Source organism: Lactuca serriola, chromosome 3 (genome assembly GCF_051521515.1).
Source record: "Lactuca serriola cultivar US96UC23 chromosome 3, Lser_US96UC23_V15, whole genome shotgun sequence".
NCBI classification, from domain to species: domain Eukaryota; kingdom Viridiplantae; phylum Streptophyta; class Magnoliopsida; order Asterales; family Asteraceae; genus Lactuca; species Lactuca serriola.
Window position 1 is genome coordinate 148,536,225 of NC_136410.1, and position 20,910 is coordinate 148,557,134.

The window sequence follows — 20,910 nt, forward strand, 5'->3', positions numbered from 1 at the left end:
GAATATCGATTTGGCTAAAAACGCAACTGTAGGACGTCTTTGACACTGGTTATGGCTCTAATACCAATTGTAAAGCCCGAAAACGGATCTACCAATAATCAAAGACGAATAATAGAAGTAAAGATGAAATAACAAGCAATATATCAAAACGAACCAAGCTTGCATACGCCTTAAAGCAATAAAACGTTAGATACAACTTGGGAAAAACACGAAGGCATCAACAACCTTACAAGTCTGACACAACGCCCTATTTATAGCCACGACTTACAACCGCAAGGAGTTTACGGCCGTAAGGAGTTTACGGCCGTAAACACATATGGACCGTAAACTCAAGACAAAAGCAATCATCCTACACACCCATTACCACTAACTACTATGCCTAAACCAAACCATTATTCAGGACTTTCAAAAACAATTATGTATAGTTACTTTTCGACATTTTGTTCTCTTTTCATATCGTTTCTGAAAATAAGAATACCCAACAATATTATACAGATAATAGCAAAGAACATCTAAAGGTATTTATTCGTTTCCTAGAATTCATGTCTTAGATTTTCTTTTTCTTTCTTTTTACATATTACTGATAAAGGTGCATGGTTTTATTTGTTTTTTATGATAAATAAAGGTTGTTCTGGTAGAAACCATTTAATATTGAACCATTAAAAACCTAAATGATTTATTCATGTTTAGTAAGGTTTATTAACGAATATGCAAAATGGAGATATTGTCATTTTAACCTTCTAACCAAGAATCAATTATCTCTAAAATCATAAAATATCAAAAATTACAAACACATTGAATTTCATTAAATTCGTAGATCTTCAAACCCCAAAAGGATATTAAAATATCAAAAAGGAAAAGAGTTGGGAGAAAGATTTAGAACACGTTTCATCAAACCCATGAAAATCTTCAAACATCAAAATCTATACTACATTAGAAGAAAACTCAAATAAACCTAATCTTCTAACGAAAACCCATAGATTTCTAAACAAATGTGCCAACTCTCTCTCTCTCTCTCTCTCTCTCTCTCTATATATATATATATATATATATATATATATATATATATATATATATATATATATATATATATATATATATATATATATATATATAGGGTTAGGTTCATGTGAGACGGCCTAATTTTGTGAGACCGTGAGACGCATTTTTTTATTTTTTTTTAGTTAATTCAAGTTCCGAAAATAATATTTAAAAAAAGAATTTTTTGATTTTTCCATTTATTTTGCATTTTAAAATTATTTTTAGAATATATACAGTGTAATATTCTATTTAGAATATTTCACGTATTTTTCAAAGAAATAGAATTTTTTTTAATTTTTTTAGTTAATTCAAGTTCCGAAAATAATATTTAAAAAAAGAATTTTCAGAATTTTCCATTTATTTTGCATTTTAAAATTATTTTTTAGAATATGTCAGTGTTATATTCTATTTAGAATATTTCACGTATTTTTCAAAAAAAAAAAAAAAACGGGATTTATTTTTATTTTTTTTAGTTAATTCAAGTTCCAAAAATAATATTTAAATTTTTTTTTTTGATTTTTCCATTTATTTTGCATTTTAAAATTATTTTTAGATTTGGTCTCACGGTCTCACAAAATTAGAATGGTCTCAAATGAACCTGAACCTATATATATATATATATATATATATATATATATATATATATATATATATATATATATATATATATATCCCTCTCACACCCACATACAAACTATGATGGTGGTGGAGGCGACGACTAACAACTAGATCTCACACACAAATGGCAAGGGCAATTGATGTAAAAACCCTAGAAGACAACGATAAATCTGAAAACTCTAGCACCGATGGATCTGAAGACGACAACGATTATTGTGGTGGTCGAAGACAGGGAAGGTGGCAATGAGGGAGACGATGATGATAAGGGCGACGACTGAGTATGATGGTGGTGAGGGTGGAGTTGAGTATGGTGGTGGTTAAGGTTTGTAAAGAGAGGTTAAAGGAGGGTTGTATAGAGGGTTTGGGTTGAACCATTTAGATGTTATCTCTAAATGGAACCATTAAGAGGCTATTAGATACGACCTTACATTCTATAATGTATATACATGTCATCTTCCTCTCTCTTTATCATCAATACTCTCACAAATATAACACCTTGATCTTTATAATGATCCATAGATGTTTCTCCTGATTCTTTTGAGTTGTTTGTTGTAATACATGGTTTCGCCGGCAACCAAATTATCATAACTGAAATTGACGTTAGTAGTTAAATTTCAAGCACATTCGATTTCAATTGGATTATTATATATTGCGGCTACAAAACAATAACATTATGATCAAGTATCATCAGTGGCGGACGCAGATGCATAATGTTTTAGTAGGGGTGGCACCCAAATTTTTTTTCCAAAAAATCTAAATTAGCAGTGGCCCGGGATCCCCTGGGCTCCACTAATGTCCGCAACTAAGTATCATGTTACACTTGATACTTTTTGTATTACATGGTTTTCCAAACCTTTGTCAGCAGTCATTAAGGTTCTAAAAAACTCGTCATAGCTCCAAGGTTTGTACTTGCCGCCAAGCTTTAACAAAATATCACCTTAAGTCATATAGGTGTATAAAAATGAATAATAGTAGAAAATATGTATAAAATTATGAATTATATAGAAAATTGTCTCCTTAAGTCATGCCTTACAAACGACGTGGCTCGCCACGGCTTGAAAAAGCTTGAGGCTTGACATTGCCGCCAAGTCATGCCTTACGTTATTTAAAACTGTGGCAGTCATGTTGTTATACTCAAGAAATCTTCTGATGTCAGCAGTTTCATTTAGATTCTTATACATTAAGGGCATAAATACAATATCATTATGTCGGCTATTGTAACAGTTATCATGTTACATGTAATAGGTTCTGATTGGTCAATATCTCTTATATAAAGCGTTTATTTCATTTCCATCTTTAGTGACATCAACGTCTTTACCATCCCTTCTTTTTTAGGTCCTTCAACTCCAACGAACAAACAACACAACCCACTGTCTCTCAATCGAATTTTCCACCACCACAACCCAATGCATTACAATTCTTGTAAGAAAAGAAAATTGATACCATAAAGAAAAATTGGAGAACCTGATCAATTGAAAACCATAACTTGAAATGCAAATCAAAACCTGAAATTCTATTAACAACATTCTAAGATTTAACTCATCAAACAATGTGTTTTTTTTTGTATTATTGGTCCCCATTTATGATATTTTTAGTCTCTAGTAAATTTAATTTTTTATATTTAATATCTTAAACAATAAATTTCTATATTTAATATCTTAAACAATAAATTTCTATAAAACGACGATGTGTTTTTTTTCTATGTCAAATCTAGAGTGTGTGTGTGTTTTTTAAACAAAGTAATGTAGTTTAAAAAGATATTTACCAAAATGGTGTGACTTTAAAAGTATTTACCATTTAGGTTAAATGTTATACCAAATCAAATATAGAAAGTAAAATAAAAAAGAAAAGAAATTGACTTATCATGGTAATTATCTTTTAGGTTTGTTCACATTTGGGTAACTATTTTTTTTGTATACATCTAGGTAACGAAATTTTTGGAAGTGTTCACATATGACCATTGTGACCGGATGCAACCTGCTACAGTCGGTCATAATGGTCATATGTGAATACTTCCAAAAAGTTCGTTACCTAGATGTGTAAAAAAAAAATAGTTACCCAGATGTGAACAAACCGAAAAATTAATTACCTTAATAAGTCAATTTCCTAAAGCAAATTGTTGACATCTTTACAATGAGTCAAATTACCAATGTTTTGAAAACCGTTTTTTTTAAAAGAACCGGTATGGTGACCGGTTCCCAGGTTCAACCGTCGGGTGAACTGATTTCTATATTTTTCATTTTTTTTTCTATTTTCATACACATACATGCATATATAAATCATGAATTTGATGTTTACATGTTTAAACATTAAAAATACATATAAAAATAAGTTGTAGATGAATCCAAATACATTAAAATAACACATAACAATAAGTTTTAGTGTTTTACATCAATCCATATACGTCAAAAAAAAAGGTATAATATTGAAACGAAATCAACTATCTTTATATATATATTAAAACAAAAACTTGATGATGTCACCTTCATCAATCAGGACCATTCATTGGGTTTCCTTGATTGATTTCAACCCTTGGATCGTTCTGCATATTTCTGATGATGTCATCTTAACAAAGCAATTCACTATTGATTGAACGCATTCCAAATTCAGTTGATTACAAAACGTCCGTTTATAATTTACACTTTCCATGTTGAAATCGATAAATCAGCCACTTAATTAGCGTTTTTTGATAAGTCGATGAGGATGATTGCAACCTATTTGATTGAAATCCTTTCTGAATCGCTTCCTCAAGGTTAGCTATCACGCCATTACATCGTCTGTTGATTAGGGTTCTATATTGTTAATCATCTTTTCATTATGATTGTTTTTCACCATGATTAATCTTAACCAACAGAGTTATCAGTTGATTATAATCATCTTCTCTCTCAAACACGAGAGCTTAATAAACATTTGTTATATGTAGGTGCTTGAAGACGATTACGAAGATAGAGTTCTGATTACTCGATCGACAAAAGAAAATAAGAAATTGAAGGTTTTGGCCCGTTGCAACTTTATCATTGATCGATTGAAGAATCAATATTGATCTTACAAGTAACATCTTTAGAAAATGGATTGATTAAGCCACCCAATGCAGATTGACGTCAGGTGAGAAGAAGAAAAGAAGAGATATGCTCCATAAGCTATTACTAATGGTGCAAGAAGTGACACCAATGGCGCCCCTGCTGTAAGTTTTTTTTGTAACCAAACTATGCAGAAACTTTGTTATTCTCAGGGGTAAGATGGTAATTTTTTTGATTTTTTTTCAGGCTTGATATCGAAATGGCAGATCAAACACAGAAGAAACACCACCACCTAACAATATTATGTTTGTACAAAATCTAGCACATGATACAACACAGGACATGTTGCAGCTTCTGTTCAAACAATTCCTTGGTTTTAAAGAAATCAGAATGATTGATGCAAAATTAGGAATTGCATTAGTTGAGTTTGATGATAATAATCAATCTTCAACTACAATGCAATCCCTGCAAGGTTTCAAGATCACCCCTTAAAACTCAATGGCTATCATTTATGAACTTATTCTTGATTTCTTTTTGCGATTTTTGAACGATTTTGAGACAATTTATGTTTGGTTTCCTATCATGGATGCCTAATGGCCATCTTGAACGCTCTTCTCAGAATTTTATCTTTTATTTATTATGGAAACAACATATTAAATCATTTTAAAGGTTTATCTTTGTTGACTAATTCCTGCATATTACATTTCTTTTACAGACGATTGCATTGAAAAGTGGTGCTTTACGTAACAACATCCATTATTGGCTTGGTAAAGATACAAGTCAGGTGTGTTTTCACTTGAAAATTATTCTTTTCATAATTTTCTTTTATATGTTATGTAGTTATTCACTATCTAAGTTCACATCTCTTTTCCAAAATTGAATTTTTGTCCCTAGATGAAGCTGGAACAACAGAAGATAGTTGAACTTGATGCATCTCTTAGAGGACGTGTTGTTCGGTATCGTGAACAAAATGGGAGTTTTTGGGGTAAACTAAAACTATATACACTTTTGTCATTTTTGTTTCTATATTTGTATCAGAAATTGTTGAAATTAAACTGATAGAAGATTGGAAGGATCTCTTTGTAAATGTGATCATTATTTCCATTATCACCTGCTCTATAGATAAATTACTATTTTTATCAAATCATATCACTAATTGGTGTGTGTTATTCTTTTCTATGTTTAGTAGTCTGTGTGTGCAGGTGCTTTCTTGATATTTGCATATTTACATTGGGTTGTCTCAATCTTCTCCTCAAGGTTTTCTCTATTGTTGATTGTATGAAGGTTGTTGCTCTTTTGGTTATTGTAAACTTAATTGGTGCTAATAGTCTTCTTTTGTTTTATGGGATTGGAAGCAAAGTACAATGACATTTAATTTGAGTAAATGGCAGATATATTAAAGTACATGAGAAAGATAGATAAGAACGCTTTTGCTAGAGGGTACTTTGGGAATAAGCATAACAAAAAATAAACAAATAAACACATGAGTTTTCGTGATAGGGAAGTTCTAAAAGTATAAACAGGATGTAAAAGACTTACCAAATGGCAAAATTGAAATTGATTTATTAAAAAATAAAGGATACACGTGTTTGATTTGAATTTTGATAGCAGCTAGAATAGATACAAACAAATTTGGTTGTTTTATTTCGTTCGTTTTATAAGGTTGAATAAGTTGTATCATGTGCTTTAGAAATAATCCTTTTTGTATTGAAATAAGGAAAAATGGTATCGGAAAGATAGTAAGAATTGATGGTCTTGGTCAAAGCATAATATTACTTCCTTTGAGGATGCTTAATAAAGTTTTTAGTTTGGTGTTGCTTTTAGATTTCTACAAGTTGACAGCTCTTACCTTTTTTCTTACAAACTTCACGAGTTAGCTTGGTACAAGTTTTGGTTCGGTTCGAGTTTAATCGGTACACGTTGCTTCTGGATCGTCAAAAGTTCATGGTTGTGGCAGTGACACTCATTGAATGCAAGATATAGGAGATGGGGGTAAGTTTTGAATCGAGTATTGATGGGGCATGAATGTCGATGTCAAGGACTGATGTTTTTTGCTATTCTTTTCTATAGGAAAAATGTAGTCTTGAGTATTGGATTGTTGGAACTAGAATAGGATATCTGTTACACTGGTTCTTTTAATTTTGGAACTAAAAACGGGTTCGGTACATGTTACCTGATTTTTATAACATATCTAAAGTGTAAAAGTAAAAGAATAAAGTACCATGGTATTAACCTCATTTTTAATAGAGTATATAAGTTGTCATAAATTTGGTGCACATATTTTGCATGGCAAAAACATGTTTTTACTTGAAACATTCATGCCTTTTTTTTTTTTTAAATATACATATTAATGAAGCATAACCATATCTTACATATTGGCTACTGCAATAATAAACCGTTGTTTTTCTCATGAAGATTTTTAATATTTTATATTACTGTCATAACTAGAAATTTTTGGTGCCTTGTAACTACAACACTTATGTCAACTATGAATCAAAAACATGAAAGCATGCTTGATGCTTACTCTATGGCAACAAAATTTCAATCAAACACTTCATACAAGCACTACAAATAGTCAACAAACAATTGGAAACTTTAGAAGTCCTTGTTTAAGTCCATTTTGGACTAGGACTTCCTTATTGGGCCCAATGGACCAATAAGCTTCCAATTGGAATATCATGGGCTTAGAGCTCTTAAATGGACTCTAATCGGACCCATATACATGAAACTTAACATTTTTGGGCCTTATGAACCCAAAATAAACTAAATTAACTTTAATGAGTCTTATTGGACCAAAAAAAATTTATATTAGCCCTAATAGGCCATAAAAATCATTCCTAGATTTATTTAAGCCAAAAATTCACCTAAATGGATTATAATAAGTGCTTAAGCATTAAGGGCCCAAATCTTTTTTTTTCTTCCCTCTCTATTCTCGGCCCAAGCCCAACCCAAGAGGAGGTGTTGACTTTTGATGCCACCTCATAATTGTTCATGGGATAACCATGCATTTTTCTCATGTTCCCATGCATAGTCACCTCACTCACTCTCTCTTCTCTCCTCTCCTTCTTGCTCTCGGCCGAACACAACACACACACACTCACAAAAATTCACTTCATTCTCTCTAGGCCTTCAAGAACATCTTCTCACTTCTTCTTCAAAACTTTCGAGATCTAGAAGGCTTTCAAGGATATTCTCCACAAAAACTCATCATCTAAGGTAAGAGATTGCTTAGATCCATAATCTAGCTACTTCTTTTCATCAAAAATCATCTTTTAATCCATTCAAGTTCATGATCTTGCATCTTAGAACCCACTAAGTTCGAGATCCATCCAAGGAACTTGCTAGGGCCGAAAATAGCACCAAACTTCTCCAAATCTTCTTCAAAACCGATCCACAACTCAAGGCGAGTTTCATACCCCCTTCTTTTCGGTTTTTATGAATTTTTATGGGGGAGAATACAACTAAATTTGTAGATCTATGTGTAAATGTATGCTATGTGTGATTTGATGCATGTATGTGTGTGATATCAAGTGTTTTGTGATGTATATGTTATCAAAAAGTGTGTAAAAATCGAGATCTAAGGCATGAAAAGAGAAATAAACATAACTTAAACAATTTATTATAATCAAGTCAAGAAAAATAGGCTATATGGTTAGGATGAACATACTTGAACATAAAACCCATTTTTGGGCTTAAATGGTCAAAAAAATACAAAACTTAGGGTCCCAAACCGACAAATTATAGTTTCTAGAGGGTCAAAAGGTTCCAAACAGTTTCCATAATATTTTTTCTAAACAACAACATTTTTGAGGGACTTAAAATGTAAATTTTGAACCTAATGGGCTAGATTTGGGCTTTTCGGCCCAATAAGCCCCAAAATGCGAGATTTATAAGTTTGAGGGGATGAAAATGCAATTTTCTGTAAAACAGGGGATTTGAAGTGTATCAAAACTATTTCAAAGGTCAAAAATGCTTTTCAAATTCAAAAAGGATCAAAAATGTAAAAATTTTCTATTTTGGGCCAAAACTGTAAAAGTTGCAAAACTGGGGGTTTTAACCGAGAAAACATCATTCTGGAAGGGCTAAAGCTGTTTACAAAATAAATTTGGGTTAAAAATGTCTTTTCGACAAGTTTATGATACAAAAGTGTCAAAATAATGTTTTAAGGACTAAAATGAAATTCTTTTATATAAAGGACTAAAAGTGTTATTTTTATAAAAAAAAAAGGTAGTGAAAAGGTAAAAATCTTACTTTTAAACAAATTAATTCATTAAGACAAAATACAAGATTCACGACTACCGACGAAACAGAAAAACAAATACACTCTCAACAACAAATATCGTTACAAAACAATTGATTCGGTCTCGAATCAATAACAAAACCAAAAATCAATAACCCAAGCAATTTGTTAAACATGCGACATCTATGATGAGTCAACATACAAACTTTGGGCTTGAAAGTTTCAAATCGTGCTTCTTGGGCCTTGCTAGCCCAATAACATGATCCTTGGGCCCGAAGGGAATATGCTTACGTGTTAATGGGCTTACTATGACCCAATTCCATGTAAAAGGACTTCAATAGCTCTAATGTGTTATTGGGCCCTAATGGCCCATTAGTACTGTCAGTGAGGTCGAGAAGTCAAATGCGAGTTGGGCCAAGTGCTTTTCGCATTCCCGATAGCCTTGAATAACTTATGGAAATAAAGGGGGCTTCGTACCCTCCTTTCTCCTCGGTTGACCGGCTTATGAGAATTCAAGTATACATATTCGTGGCGTTAATCAAGAGAATTCAGGGTGGTTGGATTATGTGAGTAGTACGGACGACGCCTTAAGGATTGTTCGTAATCTGTAGTTATAAACTAGTCATTTTCATTAATGTGTGATTGTAACAACTCACAAACCCTAATTAATCCAATGTGACCTGGGTAATCAAAAACATTCGTTGTATCAGTATAACAATAAACAAGTTATGTAATTTACATATTGGGAAAACATCGGGTTTTCCCGGAAAGTTCAACATTTTCACCTATGTGATGTATACAAAGTTCAACAATTATACATGTTTTCTAAATCGACAAGCATATTTACGGATCTTCACACTTTTTATAAACAAATACTCTTTTCAGAAAATATCGGATTTTCTAGGTTTTTCAAACTTCACAAAAATCATTTTTCCATAACATTGCTTATGAACTCACCAACATTTCATATGTTGACGTTTTTCCAAAATAACTTGTATTCTCAGGTAACAGGTAAGCCGAAGAATAAGTATCAAGTTATGTCATGGTGTTTTGCTTAGATTATCTATCGAACGGGTTATGTTATGAAATTGTAATGTTTAAAACAATGTTCTGAATGTAAACAATATCAGTTGTAATATTTCAATACATGGTGATGAATGATGTTATGATTCATATATAATCATTGTGATGGTATTCAATTTAAGTCATAAGAGCCCTCGGACGTTTCCGCCGTTCGGTTCGGGGGTGTGACAATTACTTTATGATTGAATACTTTTTTTTTTTTTTTAATTTATAGTTTTAATCGTCAAGTTATGTTTTATTTTGTTTTACGATATTAATATTTTTTAATATATGTATTGAAGAATTTAATAATTTTCTTTTAACCTATTAATGCATCCAATTCGTTTTAACATAAAATGTTGTCTACAAAGAAGTCGTTCAATAATTATAGATATTTATCGATTTCATGTATTTTTCACACTTCAATAATACTAATAACCATTATTTTTTTATATAATTATTATGTATTATCCGTACACATTTGTATGTTTTTTTATGCGTTCCCCCGCTTTCAACACGGGTTATAATCTAGTATTAAATGAAGATTCATTTTGTCATGTCTCAATCTTTTATGAGTTTTGACACTTGTCATTTTATTATATGTTTGAAATAAATAATATCCAAATGTCAATTTCTAAGTTTTTTTCTATTTTAATTTAAAAAGCCACATAATACTTCTATATTTATATATGTAAAGTATTAAATGTAATAAATGTTATAGAAATTATAATTAATAGGTTTCTTATTTCCTTATTTCAAAATTTTATTTAAAAAAATACTTAATGTTTATATTTTAATATTTAATCTTTTGTTTAATAAACCCGTGTAATACACGGGTTTTACACCTAGTATAGTTTTAGATGAATACAAACACATAAAAAAACTTTATAATATTTACTATATGTTTTTATTTAAAGAAAATTAAATAGATTTGAAAAAAATCACTAAAGTTGATTATGTAAATGATTCTTTTTCATTTGTTTTATTCGGTTTAACCGGTACAACCGGTTTGTGACAACCCGAAATTTCCATTCTGAACAAACCATATCAAGCCAATAGAAGTAGAATAGTTATAGTGAAAACTCGGATTTCGAGTATAAGTTTGGCAGTTTTCAGGATTTTACACCTAAGGAAATATTAGGAGAGTGGATGCACTAAGGTGTTGTGCAACACTGTAATTCCAATACTCTAGGACATTAGAGTTCATTCCGAGAATAAAAATATTTTCTGCCAAAAATCTCAGGACTATAAATAGAATTCTGAACCAAATTGGTTCATTAGTTGAATTCCAATTAGAGAAAAGCCAAATTCTCTCTCACGGATCTTCGGGTTTTTATCCCAGATTGTGAGTATACTTCTCTAGTTGTTTTATACTACTTGTTATAAGCTTAATAACATAGATTGCTTGCCAAATAAGAGAGATTCGGGAGTTTACCGCCCAAGAACGTTCTTGGGGAGTAAACTCCATTTTAAGGTCCTTAAGGGTTCAAATGACCCTCAAAGCTTTAGAACTCGAACTAGAAGCCTTAAATTCATGCTTTATACCAACAAAACCATTAGGAATCATGGCTAGAAGGGAGTTTACGGCCAAGAAGCTTCTTAGGCCGTAAACTCCATGTTTTAGGTGCCAAAATGCCTTAAAACTTTCCCTAAGGCTTAAACTTTCCCTAATGTGTTTAGAACCTAGAAAACATAAGAAAAGCACAAGTGTTGAAGAGTTTATGGCCAAGAGTGGTTCTTGGGCCGTAAACTCCTATTAAGGGGTCAAAGGACACCCTAAACCCTTCCTTGAGCCAAGAAACAATTTGGGCATGTACCTAAATGAGTTATGGACTAGTTAAAACACTTAGAACTCCATGAGTGAGGGAGTTTACGGCCCAAAAGGTTCCAGGGCCGTAAACTCCATAGAATGGTGCCAAATGTGCCATAAACTCTTCTAAAGCCAAGTACCAAAGCCTAGTTTAATTCCTAGAAATGTTTGAGACTTGAAAACACCATAAAAACCCTCCCAAGGGAGTTTACGGCCGTAAAATCCAAGGGAAAGTGGTATTTGGGCCGTAAACTCCCCAAAAGAGTCAATATGGTGCCCAAACACTTGTATAAGCCTTGAAACAATTCCCACTAGGGTTGTAGTAATTTTAAGCACCATTTCAAGCCTTGGTTGAGAGTTTACGGCCAGGAGCTTACTCCCCTGGGCCGTAAACTCCAATGATTATGGTCATTAGACCTTAAACTCCCATAAGGGGCATTGCACTCCTTTGTTGCAACCCATTAGCCTCCTAGCACTTGACCAAAAGTGTTTTCCTTGCGTTTAAATGTTTATACTTGTATAATTAGTGTTTTAATCACTAATTATTTATATACATATGTTTTCATATGTAATTAGGATCATTGTGTGTGTCTAAGTCTTCACTTGACACCAAGCACTTGTCCGATCCTTCCGTACAATAACAGTCCGTTCAATTCCAGTCACTTACTGCAGGTGAGTTCATACCCCTTAACTAATGTTTTAATCTATTTTAAATGTTTTATGGGGGGGGGGGATACAAGTAGAATCATGCTACTTATTATGTGTCACAACTGGAAATTTTGTGTCATGTAATCTATACACTCAAGCTAATGTGAATCAAAAGCTTAAGAACATGTGTAACACCTATGATTATGACTTCAAAAACTTCAAGTAAATACATCATCCAAAGTACTACAAATAGTCACCAAACAATTGGAGACCTTAGAAGTCCTTGTTTAAGTCCATTTTGGACTAGGACTTCCCTATTGGATCCAAATGGACCAATAAGCTTCCAATTAGACTATCATGGGCTTAGAACCCTAATTGGGCTCTAATTGGACCCACACTAAATTATTTCAACATTTTGGGCCACATTGGGCCTAGAATGAAATAAATTAATGACTATGAACCATAATTAACCTAATTTGACCCTAACAAGTCATAAAAATCACCTTTATATTTATTTGGACCAAAAATCACTCAATTTAACCATGAAAATTGGGCTTAAGCATTTATGACCCAAACATCCTCTTTTCCCCCACCATTCTCGGCCCAAGCCCAAAATAAAAGGGAGGAGTTGACTTCTTGCATGACACATCATCTTTGTATGGAGGATATCTAAGCATTACCCTTCAAACATCCATGCATTCTCATTCTTCCATGCAAACATCACCTCAAGGTCTTTTCTTCTCTCCCTCCCTCTCCCTTCTTGATTCGGCCGAGAGTAACCCACACACACACACTTCACAAACTCTCTCCGAATTACTCAAGAAATCATCCTCCCACTTCATTCAAAAGTCTCGAAAATTAGGCTTGAAGCATAAGAATCATCTTAAAGAAATTCACCATCTAAGGTAAGTTAATGTTTAACTTATGATCTAACTCCCTCTACTTCATTAAAATCTCTTCTAAATTCATTCATTTTTGTGATCTTGCATCCTAGAGGTCGAAATCTTCATCAAAGGGTGCTAAGGCCAAAAATCACTTCATCTTTCTTCCATCTTTTCCTCAAAAACCGAAAGCTTCAAACAAGGTGAGCTTCATACCCCCTATTTTCTGTTTTTATGAGTTTTGTGGGGGGGGGGGGAATACAAGTGAAAGTGTAGATCTATATGTGTTTTGTATGCCTTGTATGATTTCCATGCTTACATGTATGCTTTTGTGTGCTATAATGTTGGATCTAGCCATAAAACCCCTCAAAACCGAGATATATCTTATGTTAAATGATTTTAGCATCAAATGTATTTCTACATACAAAGTGTTTCAAGAAAAATAGCTAAGTGGTTTAGTAACAATTTTCTTTGGGCTAAAAACACAAATTTTGGGCCTAAAATGTGAAAAATACAAAATTAAGGGCCCAAATTGACATATCACGAATTCTGAGGGATGAAGTGTGTCAAAACAGTTTCAATAAAACAATTTCTGGAAATATACTCATTTAGAGGATTAAAAACATAAATTTCAAGCTTAATGGGCTAAAAATGACAATTTCGGCCCAATGAGGCCCATTATGCGAATTTTTCTGTTTTGGAGGGCCAAAACTGTGATTTTCTGTAAAACAGTGGACTATAAGTGTTCCAAGTCCTTTTCAGAGGTTTAAAATGCTTTTTAAATTTAAAAAGGACCAAAGATGCAAAAATTTTACAATTTGGGCCAAAATTGTCAAAATTGCGAAAAAGAAGGGTTATAACCGAGAAAACTGAAATTTCAGGGACTTAAGCTGTTTTCTATGAAAAATATGCTGGAAAATATTTATTTCAATAATTTTTGGTGTTAAAATGTCAAGAAAATTGATTTAAGGACCAAACCGAAAAGTATTTAAAATAAAGGGTTGAAAAGGTAAATTTTACAAACAAGGAGGGGCTGAAAACAGAAAATTTTCAAGACTAATTCAATGCATGCAATTTGACCAAATAATGGTACCACGACTATCGACAAAATACAATACATTACAACACCAAAAGTCGTTGTTAAACGAATTGGTTCGATCTCGAACCAATAAAAATCCGAAACTACTAACACGACGACACTATGATACTACAACACTACGATTCATACAACTAACGATTTGGAATTCATTATACATGCGAATGTGCACAGACGTCTACGCACTATCTTTGGGCCCCACAAGTGTAAAATCTTGTTCGTTGAGCCTAGCTAGCCCAACGACCTGATCTTAAGGCCCGAAGACTTCTATCTTACGAAGTGTTGGGTTTTACCGATCCGACACGACGTAACCGGACTTTCAATGGCTTGTGGACTACTGGTCCCCAAGGGTCCTTTAGTGTCGCTAGTAGAGTCTACCTTTTATGCGAGGCGGGTCTGGGACCCCTCGTACCTTTTTATCCCCAACCGGCTAATGGAGTCATCGAGGCCTTCGTGTCCTCTTTCTCTTCGGATGTGGGACTACACGTAGTCAGGGCGGTTGGATAACGTGATTAGTACGGACGACGCCTACGGGATCGTTAGTATTGCTATAGACTAGTCGTTTGTGTAACGCGTGTTTGTAGCAGATAATCATGCGCAAAAATAATCCAATGTCGCCTGGTAATGATAATTTCATGCGTTGCAATGGTTTCAATGTAAATTCCTGGAATTCAAAGAATTAGGAAAACATCGGGTTTTCCTAGGGTTTTCAATACATACAGATTCGAAATACCTACAATTTCAATAAACGATTTTTTTTTAGTATAGAAACAAACAAGCATACTTATGGATCTTCACAAACGTTTTCAAAAGCATCTCTATTCAGAAAATATCGGATTTTCTGGTTGTCTTCAAACGATACGAAACATTGCTTTTCAAATAAAACTTATGAACTCACCAACATTTCATATGTTGATGTTTTTCAAAATACTTGTATTCTCAGGGAACCAGTGAATCAAAGGAAATCGTATTCAGTGATGGCTTGCAGTTTATTTATGTACGAATCGAACAATTTATTTTGGGAATGTAATGGTTAAACAATGTACTTCATGTAAACTTTACTAGTTGTACTGTATTAATGCATGGTGACGAATGTTGTTACGTTTCATATATATACAATGTTATGGTATTCAATTGAGTCACGACAGCCCCCGAACGTTTCCGCCGCCTGGTTTGGGGGTGTGACAGGTTGGTATCAGAGCTTTGTTTATAGTGAACTAGCATGTCGAGCCACACATTGATATGCAACTATAAACCAAAAAGAGGGGCTAACAGAACTCTGAACAAAACAAGTAAATAAAACACGCTTGCTTGCATTAGGGATAAGAACCTAACGCCGAATCAAACACAATAATGCTGGTATCTCGGTTAATTCGGGACTGTTCTTAGTGATACCAAGGATTGAATGTAGCCTGATCAACTACATTCTCTCCAAAGTAAAACTAACACACGTCTTGATGAGATCGGGATAGCTAGGGAACCTAAAACTATACCCTTTATCATCAACAAGAGAACGTTTGCTTGGTCTGTACAATAGTCATAGCACCTAGGAATAATGTTAGCATATTTACGTACTCGCGCAGACAGCATGGCTGGTTTTCATCACCCTGGAGACCCCTATTTCCCTAATCAGGGAAACAACGGGTGGCTAGAGGAGGAGGAGCCTGAGGAAGAGCCTGAAGAGGAACCTGAGGAAGACCCCGACGAAGAATCTGACGGGGAACCAGAGGCAGAAGTCGAGGGCGAGCCTGCCGAACCCGAAGAAGACGAAGAGCATTTCGAAGAGGAGCTCGATGATAGCGAAGGGGGTGGCTCGGACGCAGAGTCCGAGGTCATCGACCCCCCTTACCCGATCAGGGTGCCTGCTTATCGTGTGGGTCCCACTGGACCTACCCCTCCTTGGGGCATCGATCTTTGGAGATGGAGCAGACATCAGGGACAGCGACCCCCGTTTGGCATGTCACGGGAGTTCTTTGATCTGAGGGACGGAGGACCGGCCGACCGAGCCCTACCGGTCAAAGTGAGACGATTACGGGACACCGACGACCTTGCTCAGGGCACTGCTGATCAAGTGCGCCAATTGTGGACTAGGGTCGAGCGTGCGGAGCAGGAGACGTGTGATGTTCTCTGGGAGTTTCACATGAGGCAGGTAAGGTGGGAGTCTCGACTTCAGGACGTAGAACGCCTAGTGGCTCGTCTTCAGGGAGCATCCACATCTTCGGCACCACCTCCAGACGCAGCACATCGCGATTAGGGATGGACTTATCATGGTAGGACATTAGGAACTATATTATGTACTTCGGCTCTATGTTTAAGTGACTACACTACTCATGGAGCCGTTATACTGTCGGATTAGTGTTACTTATGTATGCTCTTACGAGCAAATTTTCTTGTACTAAACGCGGATAATATTAATAAACTTTTATGTGTTTTGCTATGATATTACAAGTTGTTATGTGTTGAGAAGCTATGATTGTATGCTTGATGATAGTAATGTTTAGGTTCGTACCATACATCTAGTTAGTAGGATCACGACCTCACAGAGACCACATACACTCAACATCTCTCCGTTTCATGACATAAAGATGCCTCGTCGAGCTACTCGCGGAAATCCCGAGCCAACTTCGCCCGAAGTCGACACCACTGCTTTCCAGGCAGCCGTGTCCGCTGCGGTCACTGCAGCTATGGCACAACTTCACCGAGGGAACAACGGAGGAGGCAATGGGCAAGGCTCCGGAAGTTCGAACAACGGGACGAATCAAGGACCCACTAAAACGTGCACCTACAAGGACTTTGCGAAGGCTAAACCCCGGACTTTCAACGGCACTGGAGGGGTGATTACCTTGAAGCGATGGATCGAGAAGGTAGAGTCGGTGTTTGAGATATGCGATTGCCCCGAGCAGATGAAGGTGAAGTTCGCGGCTTGCACTTTTGTGGACCAAGCCCTCACTTGGTGGAACAGACACGTGGAAGCTATGACGCTCCCTGTCGCCAACTCTATCCCATGGGAAGAAATGAAAGAAATGTTAATGGCTGAGTACTGCCCCCGAGGCGAAATACAAAAGATGGAGCAGGAACTATGGAACCTCACGGTGCAGAATGCTAACATCGACGCCTACATCTCGAGATTCAACGAATTATCTCTATTGTGCCCGGGTATGATCACGTCAGAAGGAAAGAAGGTTGAACGATTCATCTGGGGACTGACATCCCCCATTCAAGGGAATGTGATAGCTAAGAACCCTGAAACGTTTGACAGTGCGAAGAGATTAGCCAAGAGGTTGTACGATCATAACAACAAAAGGGGCGAGAAGCCAGTAGAGACTGAGAAGAAAAAGGAGGGTGATGGCAGGAGAGGGAAGAACCCCAAGAGGAAGGGGCGTCAGGGCCCCGAGACCTCTAAAAAGCAGCAAACAGTGGCAGTTAACGCTGTCACCGCACCGGTTCCAGCCACACCACATGCTCCAGCCTCAGCTGCTTCAAATGCTTCAAGACCCTACTCCGGTAATCTTCCCAGTTGCAATAAGTGCGGCCTCCACCATCACGGCGAATGCAGGGAACTCCATTGCACCAGTTGCAACCGAAGGGGACACACTGCAAGGTTCTGCAGGACGTACCCTCCTAGGAACCAGAGTCAGGGAAACAACCAAAACAACAACAACAACAACAACTACCGCAATAACAACAACACCAATGCCGGCGGCAATAATGCAGGGCCTAGCCACACCTGCTTCGGGTGTGGAAGGACGGGGCATTTCCGCCGAGATTGCCCTAACAACAACTCAGGAAATAGAGGAGCAGGAAGAATGCTGACTATGGGTCAGAGTGATGCAATTCAGGATCCCGCAGTTGTGACCGGTACGTTCCTCCTAAACCACACTTATGCATGCATCTTATTTGATACCGGAGCGGAGCGAAGTTTCGTGAGCGAGAAGTTTAAACATTTATTAAAACAACAACCCCAGAAGCTAAATGAAACATATACGGTGGAAATGGCCAATGGGAAAACCGAATCCACTGAGGAGATCTACACCGGATGTACCCTAACCCTTAACCAGCACGTTTTTCGAATAGACCTAATGCCAGTATCAATTAGGAGTTTCGATGTAATTATCGGCATGGATTGGTTAAGCCCCCACCATGCTGAGATTTTGTGCCACGAGAAGGCCGTTCGCCTTCGTCTTCCGAATCACGAAACCCTAGTGATTTATGGAGACAAACCCAGTACGAATCTTCGCCTCATCTCGTGCATCAAAGCACAAAAACATCTGCGAAAGAACAATTTGGCGTTCTTGGCTCACATAGTGGACAGGACCAAAGAAGAAAATAACATCCAAGATATTCCGGTAGCGTGTGAATTCCCGGACGTGTTTCCTGAAGATCTTCCAGGAGTACCCCCAGAGAGACAGGTTGAGTTCCGAATCGACCTTGTTCCAGGAGCGACTCCTCTCGCTAAATCACCATATCGGTTGGCTCCTGCTGAAATGCAGGAATTGTCCAGCCAACTCAGTGAGCTTCTGGACAAGGGATTTATCCGACCTAGCTACTCGCCGTGGGGAGCTCCGGTGCTCTTTGTCAAAAAGAAGGACGGATCTTTCAGAATGTGCATCGATTACAGAGAGTTGAATAAACTCACTGTTAAAAACCGCTACCCACTCCCACGAATCGATGATCTATTCGACCAGCTCCAAGGAGCTAGTTATTTCTCCAAAATAGATCTACGGTCTGGATACCACCAACTCAAGGTCTGAGAAGAGGATATTCCCAAAACCGCTTTCCGAACCCGCTATGGACATTATGAATTCGTCGTAATGCCCTTCGGTCTAACAAATGCACCTGCCGCATTTATGGACCTAATGAATCGAATCTGTCGACCGTTCCTTGACAACTTCATCATTGTATTTATCGATGACATCCTCGTCTATTCTCGAAGCAAAGAGGAGCATGGCCAACATCTACGACAAATTCTAGACACTCTGCGATCGGAAAAGCTTTACGCCAAACTCTCCAAGTGTGAGTTCTGGCTTCGGAGTGTGAATTTCCTAGGCCACGTGGTTAGCCAAGACGGAATTCATCTGGACCCCTCTAAGGTCAAAGCTGTGGAAGGATGGGCAACTCCGACTACGCCCACAGAAATTCGTCAGTTCTTAGGCCTAGCAGGCTACTATAGGAGATTCATCCAAAACTTCTCTAAGATCGCCAAGCCGCTTACCTTGCTTACGCAAAAGGGCGTGCCATTCAAGTGGACAGACCGACAAGAGATTGCGTTTCGAACCTTGAAGCAAGCTCTCTGTAGCGCTCTTGTACTATCTCTGCCTGAAGGAACGGAAGATTTTGTAGTCTACTGTGACGCGTCGAATCAGGGCTTAGGTTGCGTTCTCATGCAACGTGGAAGAGTGATAGCATATGCGTCCCGCCAACTAAAGACGCACGAGGTAAATTACACGACCCATGACCTAGAACTGGGAGCCGTGGTCTTTGCTCTAAAAATTTGGAGGCACTACCTGTACGGTACAAGGTGCACCATCTTCACGGACCACAAGAGCCTCCAGCACATCTTGAATCAGAAGGAGCTGAACATGAGACAGCGAAGATGGGTGGAATTGCTAAACGACTACGAATGCGAGATCAAGTACCATCCAGGTAAGGCCAACGTGGTAGCTGATGCATTAAGTCGGAAGGAGTACACTAATCGCCGTACGAAAACGCACTCGATAACCATTCAATCTCATCTGGCCACTCAAATTGCATCAGTCCAGCCGGAGGCTTTGAAAGCGAAAAATAGAATTAGCGAGGCGTTGCGCGGGATGGAAAAGAACCTAGAAGCAAGAGAGAATGGGGTATACTACTTCATGAACCGTATTTGGGTCCCAAAAATCGGAGGATTTAGGGAGACCGTTATGAAGGAAGCCCACAAGACACGATACTCCATTCATCCTGGATCGGACAAGATGTATTTGGACATTAAACAACACTATTGGTGGCCTAACATGAAGGCGGAAATCGCGACCTATGTTAGCAAATGCCTTACGTGCGCCAAAGTAAAGGTGGGGTACCAGAAACCTTTAGGATTGTTACAGCAACCGGCAATCCCTGAGTGGAAATGGGAGGGGATTTCTATGGACTTCGTGACCAAGCTGCCCAAGACGTCGGATGGACTGGACACCATATGGGTAATAATCGACCGACTGACGAAATCTGCCCATTTCCTACCAATCAAAGAGTCCTACAAGATGGAGAGACTGACGCGTTTGTACCTACGAGAAATCGTAAGACTCCATGGAGTGCCAAAATCTATCATCTCGGATAGGGACAGTAGATTCACGTCGCGCTTTTGGCAGTCACTCCACAAGGCAATGGGCACTCATCTCGATATGAGCACCGCATATCACCCACAAACGGACGGTCAAAGTGAACGAACCATTCAAACGCTTGAAGACATGCTTCGTGCATGTGTGATAGACTTTGGAAAGTCTTGGGATACCCACCTCCCG